Below are 8,679 nucleotides of genomic sequence, written 5' to 3'. Positions count from 1 at the left end.
ATCCCTCCCCACTGCCCCCAGTGCCTCCCAGTGCATGCCAGTCCTTTTCCCCGATGCATCCCACTCCCTCCCTAGAACATCCAAGTCCCATCCCAGTTCCCTCCCCAGTGCCCCTGACCCATCCCCAGCCCTCCCGTGACCTCAGTCCCTCCCCAGGGCATCCCAGTCCCACCCCTGTGCATCCCAGTCCCATGCCAGGCCCACTCCCCAGTCCTCTCACAGTCCTCTTGCAGTCCCTCCCCAGCCCAATCCCAGTCCCTGCAGTGGCTTTCCCGTTGCTCCCAGTCCCTCCCCACTGCATTCCGCTCCTTTCTCCCATGCATCCCATTCCCATCCCAGTACCATCCCAGATCCCTTCCCAGCCCCCTCGCCGTCCCGCCCTGCTCCCTCCCCACTTCCCCCAGTCCTAGCCCAGTGCCACCAGTGCTTCCGGTCCCACCCCAGTGCCCCCACTCTCATCCCAGTCCCTTCCCACTTCTCTCAGTGCAAGCCAGCGCACCCATTCCTTCCCAAGTGTCCTCCTGCAGTGCAACTCAGTCCTTCCCCAGTTTGCCCAGTCCCAGCCCAGGCCTTTCCCACTGCCCCCAGTCCCATCCCAATTCCCTCCCCAGTGATCCCAGTCCCCTCCCAGTGGTGGCCCAGTGTGTCCTAGTGCCTCCCCAGTGCCTCTCAGTCCTATCCCAGTGCCTCCAGTCCCTCCCCAGAGAATCCCCGTCCCAGTCCAGTTCCCCCAAGTGCCCCCAGGGCCTCTCCAGTGCCCTCAGTCCCGGCCCAGTCCCTCCCCAGTGCATCTCACTCCTCTCCCAGTGCCCCCAGTCCCACGGTTCCCCAGTCCCTCCCCAATGACCCCCACTCCCATCCCAGTGCTCCCAGTCGTCCCCCCCCGCCCCCCGAAATTCTCAGTCCCACCCCAGTGTCCTTACTCCCAGCCCAAATCCTCCCAGGGCCCCCAGTCCCTCCCCACTGCCCCCAGTCCCTCCCAGTGCATGCCAGTCCTTTTCCCCGATGCATCCCCCTCCCTCCCTAGAACATCCAAGTCCCATCCCTGCTCCCTCCCCAGTGCCCCTGACCCATCCCCAGCCCTCCCGTGACCTCAGTCCCTCCCCAGGGCATCCCGGTTCTTTCCCCCTGGGCATCCCAGTCCCATGCCAGGCCCCCTCCCCAGTCCTGCCACAGTCCTCTTGCAGTCCCTCCCCAGTCCAATGCCAGTCCCTGCAGTGGCTTTCCCGTTGCTCCCAGTCCCTCCCCACTGCATTCCGCTCCTTTCTCCCAGGCATCCCATTCCCATCCCAGTACCATCCCAGATCCCTTCCCAGCCCCCTCGCCGTCCCTCCCTGCTCCCTCCCCAGTTCCCCCAGTCCTAGCCCAGTGCCACCAGTGCTCCCAGTCCCACCCCTGTGCCCCCACTCTCATCCCAGTCCCTTCCCACTTCTCTCAGTGCAAGCCAGCGCACCCATTCCTTCCCAAGTGTCCTCCTGCAGTGCAACTCAGTCCTTCCCCAGTTTGCCCAGTCCCAGCCCAGGCCTTTCCCACTGCCCCCAGTCCCATCCCAATTCCCTCCCCAGTGATCCCAGTCCCATCCCAGTGGTGCCCCAGTGTGTCCTAGTGCCTCCCCAGTGCCTCTCAGTCCTATCCCAGTGCTTCCAGTCCCTCCCCAGAGAATCCCCGTCCCAGCCCAGTTCCCCCAAGTGCCCCCAGGGCCTCTCCAGTGCCCTCAGTCCCGGCCCAGTCCCTCCCCAGTGCATCTCACTCCTATCCCAGTGCCCCCAGTCCCACGGTTCCCCAGTCCCTCCCCAATTACCCCCACTCCCATCCCAGTGGTCCCAGTCCCCCTCACCCCCCGAAATTCTCAGTCCCACCCCATTGTCCCCACTCCCAGCCCAAATCCCCCCAGTGCCCCCAGTCCCTCTCCAGTGTCCCCAGTCCCATCCCCATCCCTCCCCACTGCCCCCAGTGCCTCCAAGTGCATGCCAGTCCTTTTCCCTGATGCATCCCACTCCCTCCCTAGAACATCCAAGTCCCATCCCAGTTCCCTCCCCAGTGCCCCTGACCCATCCCCAGCCCTCCCGTGACCTCAGTCCCTCCCCAGGGCATCCCGGTTCTTTCCCCCTCTGCATCCCAGTCCCATGCCAGGCCCACTCCCCAGTCCTCTCACAGTCCTCTTGCAGTCCCTCCCCAGTCCAATCCCAGTCCCTGCAGTGGCTTTCCCGTTGCTCCCAGTCCCTCCCCACTGCATTCCGCTCCTTTCTCCCATGCATCCCATTCCCATCCCAGTACCATCCCAGTTCCCTTCCCAGCCCCCTCGCCGTCCCTCCCTGCTCCCTCCCCAGTTCCCCCAGTCCTAGCCCAGTGCCACCAGTGCTCCCAGTCCCACCCCTGTGCCCCCACTCCCATCCCAGTCTCTCCCCACTTCCCCCACTGCAACCCACCACCTCCTTTCCCTCCCAAGTGTCCTCCTGCAGTTCAACCCAGTCCTTCTCCAGCTTGCCTAGTCCCATCCCAGTCCCTCCTAAGTGATTCCCAGTCCCTTCCCAGTACAACTGAGGGCACTGGAGAGGTCCTGGGGGCACTTGGGGGAACAGGGCTGGGACGGGGATTCTCTGGGGAGGGACTGGAGGCACTGGGATAGGACTGAGAGGCACTGGGGAGGCACTAGGACACACTGGGGCACCACTGGGAGGGGACTGGAATCACCGGGGAGGGAATTGGGTGGGACTGGGGGCAGTGGGAAAGGACTGGGCTGGGACTGGGCAAACTGGGGAAGGACTGGGTTGCACTGCAGGAGGACACTAGGGAAGGAATGGGTGCGCTGGCTTGCACTGAGAGAAGTGGGAAGGGACTGGGATGAGAATGGGGGCACTGGGGTGGGACTGGGAGCATCTCCAGTGCCCTCAGTCCCATCACAGTCCCTCCCCACTGCCCCAGTTCCTCCCCAGTGCGTTGTGCTCCTTTCCCCTGTGCATCCCATTCCCATCCCAGTCACTTCGCAGTCCCTCCCTGCTCCCTCCCGAGTTCCCCCAGTCGGAAATGATCATCCCAGAGGGATGATCGGGGCGGGGGCCACATGTCAAACTACTCAGATATGGTGTCTGGTTTTCTTTCTCGCAGTTGGCTCCGAGTAGTCTGACGATGGCAGGAACCTCTGAGGCAGCCCAGGTGCCCCTCCTCTGCATCAAAGATGGCTTCGCATCCCCGGCTCTCGGAAAGATAAGTGCAGGGCAAAGACCCAGCCAGGGGTTGGGAGTGGGTGCAAGTCTGTGGCTCGCCTGGAGGGATTTTTGCAATTATTCTGGTGCAGGGGGTATCCTGTGACAGGTTATTTGGACGCATCAAAGGAAGGGCTTACTTTTTATCATTGGATTCCTGTGTGCAGGGCAGAGCAGTTGCGGTCTGTGTCACGTCGTTTGTCTCGTCCGTGTTTTGTGTCACGTGGTTTGTGTGGTCACAGGTGTGGGATGTGTCACTTGTGGTCAGCCTGGAACTGCTCTGCCTTGCTCCGTGGATCAGTGGGTAGATGGAATATGGCTCGGAGTCTGACGTCAACATGTCAGTTCCCTTAGACAGTGGAGCCGATGGCTGTCCAGTCTGTGAGCAGGATGGTCTTGTGATGCCCTGCTTGGGTGTATAGGGTCCCGGCTAGGTAGAGTAGCAAAGAGTGTCTAGGGTTTAGAGGTTTTTGGCTTTCCTTGTGAGCAATCCCTAAATGTTTGAGAGCTGAGTGTTTGAGCATTTGCCCATTTCATTTGCAGGGGCGGTCTTGGGAGCATCTGAAGAGAGAGGAGCCTTGTAGGTGAGTTGGGGAGGCAGCAGGAGGAGTGGGGATCCACTGCAGCTTTAGAGATGCCCTCTAATTTTGTCTCTCGCTCTCTCAGGTATCCCAGAAGATGACAGCCACAGTGTCTGACTCTGGTCAGGACCTTGGTGCCGGTGAGTAGGGGGATCACTGGGTTTCGAGCCCCGTGCCACACAACTCACATATTGGTTATGTTTTTTTTTCTCGTAGTTGACTCGGAGTAATGTCCTGACCGCAGGAACCACCTCACGATGGGGCGACTGACTCAGATTGGTCGTCTTGAGCTGTCCTTGTCTGCAATCTCCGAGTTTTAAAAGGATGAGCAGCAAGGCACAGAACTTTAGTGATGGCAGGTGCCATCCGGGTAACTTTTGGAAGCGTCCAGGCATTGGAGGTGAGTCGGGGAGGCAGCATGAGGAGTGAGGATGCACTGCAGCTTTAGAAATAACCTCTATTTTTTTCTTGCCTTTATTTCTCTTGCTCTCTTCTCCTGATTTTAATTCTCTTGGGTTCTTCTCCTGATTTTAATTCTCTTAGGCTCTTCTCCTGCTATTAATTCCCATAGGCTCTTCTCCTGATTTTAATTCTCTTAGGCTCTTCTCCTGATTTTCATTTTTTTAAGGCTCTTCTCCCGATTTTCATTTTTTTAAGGCTCTTCTCCCGATTTTCTTTTTTTTTTAGGCTCTTCTCCTGATTTTAATTTTTTAGGCTCTTTTCCTGATTTTAATTTTTTTAGGCTCTTCTTCTGATTTTTATTTTTTTAGGCTCTTCTCCTGATTTTAATTCTCTTAGGCTCTTCTCCTGATTTTAATTCTCTTAGGCTCTTCTCCTGATTTTAATTCTCTTGGGCTCTTCTCCTGATTTTAATACTCTTGGGGTCTTCTCCTGATTTTTATTTTTTAAGGCTCTTCTCCTGATTTTTATTTTTTAAGGCTCTTCTCCTGATTTGTATTTTTTTAGGCTCTTCTCCTGATTTTAATTCTCTTAGGCTCTTCTCCTGATTTTAATTCTCTTAGGCTCTTCTCCTGATTTTAATACTCTTGGGGTCTTCTCCTGATTTTTATTTTTTTTGGCTGTTCTCCTCATATTAATTTTTTTAGGCTGTTCTCCTGATTTTTTTTTTTTAGGCTCTTCTCCTGATTTTTATTTTTTTATTTCTTTTCTCATGATTTTTTCTATTTTAGGCTCTTCTCCGGATTTTAATTTTTTTAGGCTCTTCTCCCAATTTTAATTTTTTTAGGCTCTTCTCCAGATTTTTATTTTTTTAAGGCTCTTCTCCCGATTTTTATTTTTTAAGGCTCTTCTCCTGATTTTAATTTTTTTAAGACTCTTCTCCTGATTTTAATTTTTTTAGGCTCTTCTCCCGATTTTAATTTTTTAAGGCTCTTCTCCTGATTTTAATTTTTTTAAGACTCTTCTCCTGATTTTAATTTTTTTAGGCTCTTCTCCCGATTTTAATTCTCTTGGGCTCTTCTCCTGATTTTTTTTTTTTTAGGATCTTCTCCTGATTTTTATTTTATGGGATCTTCTCCTGATTTTAATTTTTTTAGACTCTTCTCCTGATTTTCATTTTTTTAGGCTCTTTTCCTGATTTTAATTTTTTTAGGCTCTCCTCCTGATTTTAATTTTTTTAGGTTCTTCTCCTGAATTTTAATTCTGTTAAGCTCTTATCCCGATTTTAATTCTCTTAGGCTCTTCTCCCAATTTTAATTCTCTTAGGCTCTTTTCCTGATTTTAATTTTTTTAGGCTCTTCTCCTGATTTCATTTTTTAAAGGCTCTTCTCCTGATTTTAATTTTTTAAGGCTCTTCCTGATTTTCATTTTTTAAAGCTGTTCTCGTGATTATAATTTTTTAGGCTCTTCTCCTAAATTTTAATTCTCTTAGGCTCTTCTCTTGATTTCAATTTCTCTTAGACTCTTCTCCTGATTATAATTTTTTTAGGCTCTTCTCCTAAATTTTAATTCTCTTGGGCTCTTCTCCTGATTTTATTTCTCTTAGGCTCTTCTCCTGAGTTTTATTTTTTTAGGCTCTTCTCCTGATTTTAATTCTCTTAGGTTCTTCTCCTGATTTTAATTCACTTAGGCTCTCCTCCTGATTTTATTTCTCTTAGGCTCTTCTCCTTATTTTCATTTTTTAAAGGCTCTTCTCCAGATTTTATTTCTTTTAGGCTCTTCTCCTGATTTTCATTTTTTTATGGCTCTTCTCCTGATTTTCATTTTTTTATGGCTCTTCTCCTGATTTTCATTTTTTTAAGGCTCTTCTCCTGATTTTCATTTTTTAATGCTCTTCTCCTGATTTTCCTTTTTTAAGGCTCTTCTCCTGATTTTCATTTTTTAGGCTCTCTTCCTGATTTTAATTCTCTTAGACTCTTCTCCTGATTTTATTTCTCTTAGGCTCTTCTCCTGATTATAATTTTTTTAGGCTCTTCCCCTGATTTTCATTTTTTAAAGGCTCTTCTCCTGATTTTTATTTTTTTAGGCTCTTCTCCTGATTTTCATTTTTTAAGGCTCTTCTCCTGATTTTATTTCTCTTAGACTCTTCTCCTGATTTTAATTTTTTAATGCTGTTCTCTTGATTTTAATTTTTTTAGGCTCTTCTCCTGATTTTAATTCTCTTAGGCTCTTCTCCTGATTTATTTCTCTTAGTCTCTTCCCCTGATTATAATTTTTTTAGGCTCTTCTCCTGATTTTAATTCTCTTGGGCTCTTCTCCTGATTTTAATTTTTTTAAGCTCTTCTCCTGATTTTAATTTTTTTAGGCTCTTCTCCTGATTTTAATTTTTTTAGGCTCTTCTCCTGATTTTTATTTTTTTAAAACTCTTCTCCTGGTTTTTATTTTTTTAGGCTCTTCTCCTGATTTGCAGTTTATGGCTCTTCTCCTTATTTTAATTTTTTTAGGCTCTTCTCCTGATTTTCATTTTTTAGGCTCTTCTCCTAATTTTAATTTTTTTATGCTCTTCTCCTGATTTTAATTGTGTTGGGCTGTTCTCATGATTTTTAATTTTTAGGCTCTTCTCCTAATTTTAATTCTTTTAGGCTCTTCTCCTGATTTTAATTCTCTTAGGCTCTCCTCCTTATTTTATTTCTTTTAGGCTCTTCTCCTGATTTTAATTCTTTTAGGCTCTCCTCCTTATTTTATTTTTTTAGGCTCTTCTCCTGATTTTCATTTTTTTAAGACTCTTCTCCTGATTTTAATTTTTTAAGGCTCTTCTCCTGATTTTAATTTTTTTTCTTTTCTATTCTTCTCTGATTTTAATCTCTAGGCTTTCTCCTGATTTTATTTCTCTTAGGCTCTTTCTGATTTTCATTATTTTAGGCTCTTCTCTGATTTTGATTTTTGTTTACTGACTCTTCTCCTAATTTATTCTTTTAGGCTCTTCTCTGATTTTCATTTTTTAGGCTCTCTCCTTATTTTCAATTTTTTCGGCTCTTTCCTGATTTTTTATTTTTTAAAACTCTTTCCTGGTTTTTCTTTTTTTAGGCTCTCTCCTGATTTGCAGTTTGGGTCTCTCCTTATTTAATTTTTTTATGCTCTTCTCCTGATTTTCATTTTTTAGGCTCTTCTCCTAATTTTAATTTTTTTATGCTCTTCTCCTGATTTTAATTGTGTTGGGCTGTTCTCATGATTTTTAATTTTTAGGCTCTTCTCCTAATTTTAATTCTTTTAGGCTCTTCTCCTGATTTTAATTCTCTTAGGCTCTCCTCCTTATATTATTTCTTTTGGACTCTTCTCCTGATTTTAATTCTTTTAGGCTCTCCTCCTTATTTTATTTTTTTAGGCTCTTCTCCTGATTTTCATTTTTTTAAGACTCTTCTCCTGATTTTAATTTTTTTAGGCTCTTCTCCTGATTTTCATTATTTTAGGCTCTTCTCCTGGTTTTTATTTTCTTAGGCTCTTCTCCTGATTTTCATTTTTTAAGGCTCTTCTCCTGGTTTTTATTTTCTTAGGCTCTTCTCCTGATTTTCATTTTTTAAGGCTCTTCTCCTGAGTTTCTTTTTTTATATTCTTCTCTTGATTTTAATTCTCTTAGGCTCTTCTCCTGATTTTCATTATTTTAGGCTCTTCTCCTGATTTTTATTTTTTAAGGCTCTTCTCCTGATTTTTATTTTTTTAAGACTCTTCTCCTAATTTTAATTCTTTTAGGCTCTTCTCCTGATTTTCATTTTTTTAGGCTCTTCTCCTGATTTTAATTCTCTTAGGCTCTTCTCCTGTTTTTTATTTTTTTAGGCTCTCTCCTGATTTTCCGTTTATGGCTCTTCTCCTGATTTTCATTTTTTAGGCTCTTCTCCTGATTTTATTTCTGTTAGGCTCTTCCACTGATTTTAATTCTCTTAGGTTCTTCTCCTGATTTTAATTCTCTTGGGCTGTTCTCCTGATTTTTATTTTTTAGGCTCTTCTCCTAATTTTAATTATTTTAGGCTCTTCTCCTGATTTTTATTTTTTTACTCTCTTCTCCTAATTTTAATTCTTTTAGGCTCTTCTCCTGATTTTCATTTTTTTTGGCTCTTCTCCTGATTTTAATTTTTTTACTCTCTTCTCCTAATTTTAATTTTTTTAGGCTCTTCTCCTGATTTTAATTCTCTTGGGTTCTTCTCCTGATTTTAATTCTCTTGGGTTCTTCTCCTGATTTTAATTCTCTTAGGCTCTCCTCCTGATTTTATTTCTCTTACGCTTTTCTTCTGATTTTCATTTTCTTAGGCTCTTCTTCTGATTTTAATTTTATGGGATCTTCTCCTGATTTTAATTTTTTTAGGCTCTTCTCCTGATTTTCATTTTCTTTAGGCTCTTCTCCTGATTTTTATTCTCTTAGGAGAAGAGCCTAGAGAACTAAAATCAGGAGAAGAGCCTAACTACACAAGTAAATTTTCATACCACTCAGCAATTAC

General features: G+C 45.8%; 1 long non-coding RNA gene across 1 annotated transcript; it reads left to right on the top strand.

Annotated features, from left to right (window-relative positions):
• Nucleotides 1-3,780: 3,780 nt before the first annotated feature.
• LOC120322588 lies at nt 3,781-8,679 on the top strand. Its single transcript, XR_005562387.1, has 4 exons — nt 3,781-3,790; nt 3,873-3,927; nt 4,004-4,187; nt 8,604-8,679. It is a non-coding gene; the product is annotated as an uncharacterized LOC120322588 (long non-coding RNA).

This window comes from Pipra filicauda, unplaced genomic scaffold (genome assembly GCF_003945595.2).
Source record: "Pipra filicauda isolate LSUMZ 115617 unplaced genomic scaffold, ASM394559v2 scaffold1344_size38890_pilon, whole genome shotgun sequence".
NCBI lineage: Eukaryota > Metazoa > Chordata > Aves > Passeriformes > Pipridae > Pipra > Pipra filicauda.
The sequence above is the reverse complement of the archived record's forward strand: the minus strand, read 5'-3'. Positions and strand labels throughout refer to the sequence as shown.